The following is a 6,981-nucleotide window of genomic DNA, read 5'->3' on the forward strand; positions in this document are numbered from 1 at the left end:
TTTTTATAAAACTTGCAATTGTTGTATTTCTAATCTTTTTCAGAAGGCAGTTGTTGGCCAGTTTTTCTAATTTAGCAACTGGGGAAATGTCTCTTTGGGCCAAGACAGAGGTTTGACAGCTGCTGATGCCTTTACGGGTAGCATTCTTAGCAGAAATATCAGCAAAGTGATTTCTCTTAGCTTTCTGGCAGTCAAGTTTAGAAAGTCCTAATAATAGCTAAATCATCAGGAAAAAGTATAGTATAAAATAATTCCTGAACATATGAATCATTATTAATTTTATCTCTATTGAAGGTAAGGAAACCACATGACTTCCATAACATTCCAAAGTCATGAACTACTCCAAAGGCACATCTACTGTCAGTATACATGTTGATAGTTTAAATTTATTTAATTTATTTTTGCCCATCACCATTTATCCCCTCTATGCCTTCTTTTACCCCCCACCTTACCCCCCCACAATTACTACACTGTTGTCCATAAGTTCTCTCTTTTTTCTTTTATTTTCTTTCTTTTTTTGTGGCAGTTTTGCCCTTTGCTAAACTGCAAGCTTGAGTTAGGGCATATAATTCAGCCTGTTGTGCTGAAATGGCTAAAGGCAAAAGTGCTGCCTTGATGACTTCAAAATGGATTACAATAGCATAACCAACACAGTACTTACCATTTTAAATTTTTATATGAGCCACCTATAAACCTCCAGAAATAAGCTTTACTTAGAGAAGTCTGCTAAGAATCCTTACAAGGAGTCATGAGGTGACTTATCAATGCCAAGCAGTTATGAGATGCTGCATCAATTTCAGAAGGGAGAAGAATAGCTGAATTAAGATTATATGAAAGAGTTATATATGAACTATTCAACAAAAAGATTTCACAGGAAATAAGGTAACTAATGGAAAGCTGCTGGGTGTGATGTAAATTCAAGAGAGCTTCTTCATGAGGTACAAAAATGGTTAGAGGGGATTCCGTAACAATTTTTCTCTGTGGCCTTAACCAAGAAAGCCGTAGCAGCAATGGCTCTAAGGCAAGAATGTATCTCTAAGCCACAGGGCCCAGTTGCTGATTATAGTATCCTTGGGGACTATGGTGACTCCCATGTTTTTGAGTGAGCACCCCAAAGGCATTCCCTTTCTTTTCATGTACAAAAAGGAAAAAAAAGGGAATCTGATAGGATGTCTAAGAGCAGGTGGGTTTATTAAACTCTCTCCTTTAAGGCTTTAAAGGCTATGTCATTCTGTTATTCCCATAAAATTGGATCAGCACTGTCATTATTTAGACACATAGGAGTTTTGCCATAACAGAGGATATGGGATCCAATTATGGCAATAGCCAACTAACCCAAGAAAACCTCACAATTGACAGTTTTTGGTCTTGAGAAACTTAGGACACCCCAAAGCCTGTCTGGATCCAGGTTTAGTCCTTGTTTTGATATCAGATGTACCAAATATCAAACCTGAGTTTGGGCAAATTTTAACTTTCTTTAGAGACCCTATGTTGCTTTAAGGACAAGAGGTCTAATAGATGGATGGTATCTTCCTGTGTGGAAACTGAGAAGAAGAGCAAAGAAGTAAATGATTCAAGTATTGCAATAAGGTGGAACCTTTTGGGAAAATTGTATCATCCAAATAAATATTCAGAATTTGTGAGAAATGAGTGCTTTCAGTAAAACCCTGAAGCATTACTGTCCAGGTAAATTGTTTTCCCTCCCAAGTGAAGGCAAAAAGATACTGGCTAGCTTCATCAACTGGGATAATAAAGAATGCACTACATAAATCAATTACCATAAAGAATTTACTTCCAGTTGGGATAGACGCTAACAGCATATGAAGGTTAGGAACAAAAGAGTATCAGGGGATTACAATGTGGTTTATTGATCAAAGCTCTGGACAAACCTCTACCCTCATCCTTTGGCTTTCTCACAGGTAAAATAGGAATGTTACAGTCACTAGTGCAAGGAATAATAAGGCCTTGAGTTATGTAATCTATTATGGGATTTATATATTAAAGGGCCTGCCTCTCTTCTTATAGGCTATCGATTAATTTGGGGAAAAGGTTTTTTTGTTTTTTTTAAAATATATTTTATTGATTTTTTACAGAGAGGAAGGGAGAGAGATAGAGAGTTAGAAACATCGATGAGAGAGAAACATCGATCAGCTGCCTCCTGCACATCTCCTACTGGGGATGTGTCCGCAACCCAGGTACATGCCCTTGACCGGAATCGAACCTGGGACCCTTCAGTCCGCAGGCCAACGCTCTATCCACTGAGCCAAACCGATTTCAGCTTGGGGAAAAGGTTTTGAAGGAACAATTTGAAACATAATAGGAGGTGCACTGTGAATTCTGCCAACATTGGTTGAAGATTTTGCCCGTAGAGAAAATGACATTTGGTCCAGTAGGGACAATTGATCAGTGCTCTCAGATTAAGCTACTGTTCTATCAAAAATGGAACAAATGAATGATGTTGAAAGGCCATTTAATTTATCTAATTGGCAATTCTGACAGTTACCATCAAACTCTAACATTATTTTCTAGCATGATACTTCTCTAGGAAGTCTCAATCTAATGAATAGGTAGGGGCAGAAGAACTAAGGAGAAAACAATGTTAATCCCCTAAGGGGCCTAAGCAAAAAGAATAGGTTCAGAGATATGAACCTGTTAAGGTTGATTTGAAATCTCCAAATTTGAACTGTTTTATAACTCCAAAATAGGGGCTGTTTTATACCAGTGGGATTGAGCACCAAGTGTCAGTCCTATATAATAAAAGGCTAATATGCAAATGGACTGAATAGTGGAATGACCGGTTGCTATTATGCACACTGGCCACCAGGGGGCAGACGCTCAACACAGGAGCTGCCCCCTGGTGGTCAGTGCACTTCCACAGGGGGAGCGCCACTCAGCCAGAAGCCGGGCTCATGGCTGGCAAACGCAGCAGCGGTGGCAGGAACCTCTCCCACCTCCACAGTAGTTCTAAGGATATCTGACTGACAGCTTAGGCCCACTCCCTGCTGTCAGTTGAACATCCCCCGAGGGCTCCCAAACTGTGAGAGGGTGCAGGCTGGGCTGCGGGACCCCCCCCCCCCCGAGAAAGGGGCAGAAGAACTAAGGAGAAAACAATGTTAAATTCAAAACATGAATTTCGTGCACCAGGCCTCTAGTAGGAATATAAATAGTTTCCTTACAAATTAAAAGAGAAGTTTCTCACAGCCAATTAGAAGAAAGGATTGGAAAAAGTACCAATAGTTTTTTGGAGCATCATCACTGGGAATTAGGATGACCTTGAAAAATCTGATTAGAAGGCTGGTTAGAAGGCTAAAGGCATCAGAAATGCTTAAACTTATGGCAGTCCCTTTTCCAGTGCTCTGCTTTTTTGCAATAATGGCAAAGGTTTGCTGTCTTTCAGTTTTGCATAGTGCCTCTTATTTGCCAAGGCTGAAAATAAAAAATCTTGGCAATCTTACTGCTAGGAGGTTCATCTAGAGCAGTGGTTCTCAACCTTGGCTGCACATTAGAATCACCTGGGAATCTTTTTAAAATCCTGATTTCTGGGCCTCATCCTCCGGAAATTCTGTTTCTTTGTTACTAATGATGAGGCCCAGAAACCAGGATTTTAAAAAGATTCCCAGGTGATTCTAATGTGCAGCCAAGGTTGAGAACCACTGCTCCAGAGAATGGTTGTTTTTCACCTATTTTTATAAATTGTCATCAAAGATGGAGATGAAATCCATTGGTGACAGATTAGGGAGATGGGAGAAAGCAAAGTGCGGGAAACCTATGGGATTTTTGGACGAAAGGGGCCACATGCTAACCTGACAAGCTCAGGGAAGGCCTGCATGGCAATCTCAAAGACCTAAAATATCCACAAAGGATGGTCTGAAATTAAACTAACTAAAAGGATTTATGGTGGATAGTCACCTCCTAGACTGGTATCTTCCCTGACAAGGTCAATCTTTACCTTAACTGAGCTTATTGTCTTTTTTCATCTACAATAACATATCATTGAAATGTCAGGGTAACTTTTAACTTCCCTTTTTCTGGACCCCTCAGGGCACAACCAAATGAACCTGGGCACCAGGACAGACAGAGACCATAAATTCCTTCATTGTTATTGTTATCATGTTAATTTTTTGACTATTAACTAGCCTGTACCCACCTAAGTAAAATAAGTGTGCGTCTAACATTTTACTTTTTATCCAATTCCAGAGGTTTCCCTAACTTTGCTTTCTCCCACCTCCCTAATCTATCACCAATGGATTTCATGTAACCCACATACGTCTCCTCCTTTGATATAATGCATAAAAATAGGTGAAAAACTGCCATTCTCTGGAGCATTGTCCCAATCCATTGAGATTCTGTTTCCCGGCAATTGTTGACAGTTTGGCTCCAATAAACACAAAAATTCTTTACAGGTTTGAATGTTTTTATATTAACAGATTGAATAAAAAGTAGAATGATAGACACATGCTTCTTTTACATAGGTGGGTATAGGATAGTTAACAGTCAACAATTAACAGAATAACAATAACAATGAGGGAATTTGTGGTCTCTGCCCTGGTGCCATTTATTGTGCCTGAGGGGTTTGGAAAAAGGGAAGTTATATGTTACCCTGACATTCCACAGTTAAGTTATCTTAAATGCAAAAAGATCATAGGCTCAGTAAATATTGAAGTTGATCTTTGTCAGGGGAGATACTGGCCTAGGACAAGACTACCCAGTATAAACTGCTTTTTAATGAAAGGTTTTCATTTCAGACCATCCTTTATTGTTTCTTTAGGTCTCTTGAGTTTGCAAGGCTGCTACGAAGGCCTTCTCTGAGTTAGTCAGGTTAGCATGTGGCCCCTTTTTTGTCCACACAAATAAATATTCTCTTAACATTTCTGTCTTGACTCTGAATTCTTTCCTAGCCAGAACCCAAGTACTAAGGTTGTCAAACCCAGGTTTGGTCTGACCCCACAGGGTCAGACACCTGGTGCCATTCCTGCTGCTTACAACATAAGAACCCACTCCCAGCTCTCAGTGGGGAAAGGGATACCCCACTTCTGTTGCAGAAGACCAAAGAAATACCAAGCACACTTCCTAGAGAAAGGGAGGGACCCTGTTTATTAACACTAGTGGACTCCGAGAATAATTTCCAAATCAGAGTGAATAACATGCAGAGGGCTTCACTTTTTATAACCTTCTGAGGTCTTGCAGATATGGTTCCGCCCTCTTTTGTGGGCTTACAGGAAGGCCCCTAGGTGTTGGGGGTCCCCAGGCCATATCTGATGATCTGTCCTGGGGCCAGCGATAACGACCTCCCCCCGCCCCAGGGCAGTGCATTGTTCACAGTTTTTATGGCCTGACTGTTGTAACTATCCTGCAAATCACAGAAGGACACCTCAAGAAGTCGAATTAAAGAGTCACATTTATTGCAATCCGGGACTATGAGGGGCCATTCCCAAATCTCATAGCAGTTATTTGGTCACAGTTCCAGGGTTATATAGGCAAAAAATCACAAAGGTATTGATTACATCTCAGGGTTTGGAATGAGGCACCTGGCTCGCAAAAAAGGCAGATTACAGAAGCAGAATTAAACATGTTAATTACAGTTTCGGGTCTCGGGGTCACTGAATTGACAGAAATACATTATCTAGAGCCCTCGGGTCTCCTGACCACTGAGTTGTCAGGACAATTTAGAGTAATTGTGCTGTTCTGGTCTCGGGACCACTAAGTCAGCTGGAACGCACCACCTGTGGCCACTAAAACAATTTAGGGTAATTGGGATAGTCATTCAATCAATAAGGCATTCAATTGAATGGGATGATTTATACAATTCAGAAAATCAAAGTAACTTTTATATTGTTAAGCCAAACAACAGGGTTAGAGTTAAACTACAGTTTCCACCTGAAATGGTTGCTACCATACTTCATGACATGCCTTGAAAGACCAGTTTCCTCCTCACTTCCACTAGTAATAGTCTTACTAAATTTGTAACTCTAGCTTATGTTCAAAACCTGATGAGATGGGGGTGGGCTAGGAGAGGGTAATGGGGGGAAAAGGGGACATATGTAATACTTTCAACAATAAAGAGTTTTTTTTTAAAAAAAGGTCACATGCTCAAAGGGGAAGAACAAGTCATAAACACGGTTTAGGAAAACCAAAACAAACAAACAAAATAACCTGATGAGAATTTTTTAGTCTTTCTCCCCTAAGCTAAATGTACCCATAGGAAATAAAAACTATATCAGTCCTTTAATATCATTTAGGCCACAACAAAATTCTTTGAGGCATTAAAAGCTGCTCCCCTTCTTTTACAAATTTATTCTTTACATGGCCAGAAACAATTCAAAACCTATCAATTTTTTAGCAATACCAAAACCTTCCTTGTTCATCTCAAAGGCCCATAAATTATGGCTTTATGAGACTAAATCCTTTAGAAGAAAATAGCATTTTTTCCCTTTTAGATGTAAAAGGTCTTCTTTAGAAACTCTTATTTAGGCAATCTTTTTGAAATGTAAACTTCAGGGAGGTAAGGGGAAATTCATTTGAAACAGACAAATGAAAGATCATGTTACTCCTCAACAAATATTAATAAAAGCTTTAGTCACTGAGTAGATAACTTTTTTTAATTGTTTAAAGTATTACATGTCTCCTTTTTTCCTTGATTAACATCTCCCGGCCACTCTCACCCCTGAGGGCAAGCTCCCACCACCCCAGTGTCTGTGTCCATTGGTCATGCTAATATGCATGCATACAAGTCCTTTGATTGATCTCTAACTCCTCCCTCCTCCCCTACCTTCTCCCTGAGGTTGGGTGGTCTGCTCAGTGCCACCTTGTCTCTGGATCCATTTTTGTTTCTCAGTTTATGTTGATCATTATATCCCACATATGAGTGAGGTCATGTGATATTTATCTTTCTCTGACTGGCTTATTTCACTTAGCATAATGCTCTCCAGGTCCATCCATGCTGTTGTAAATGGTAAAAGTTCCTTCTTTTTTATAGCAGCA

Source organism: Myotis brandtii, unplaced genomic scaffold, assembly GCF_000412655.1.
Source record: "Myotis brandtii unplaced genomic scaffold, ASM41265v1 scaffold219, whole genome shotgun sequence".
NCBI lineage: Eukaryota > Metazoa > Chordata > Mammalia > Chiroptera > Vespertilionidae > Myotis > Myotis brandtii.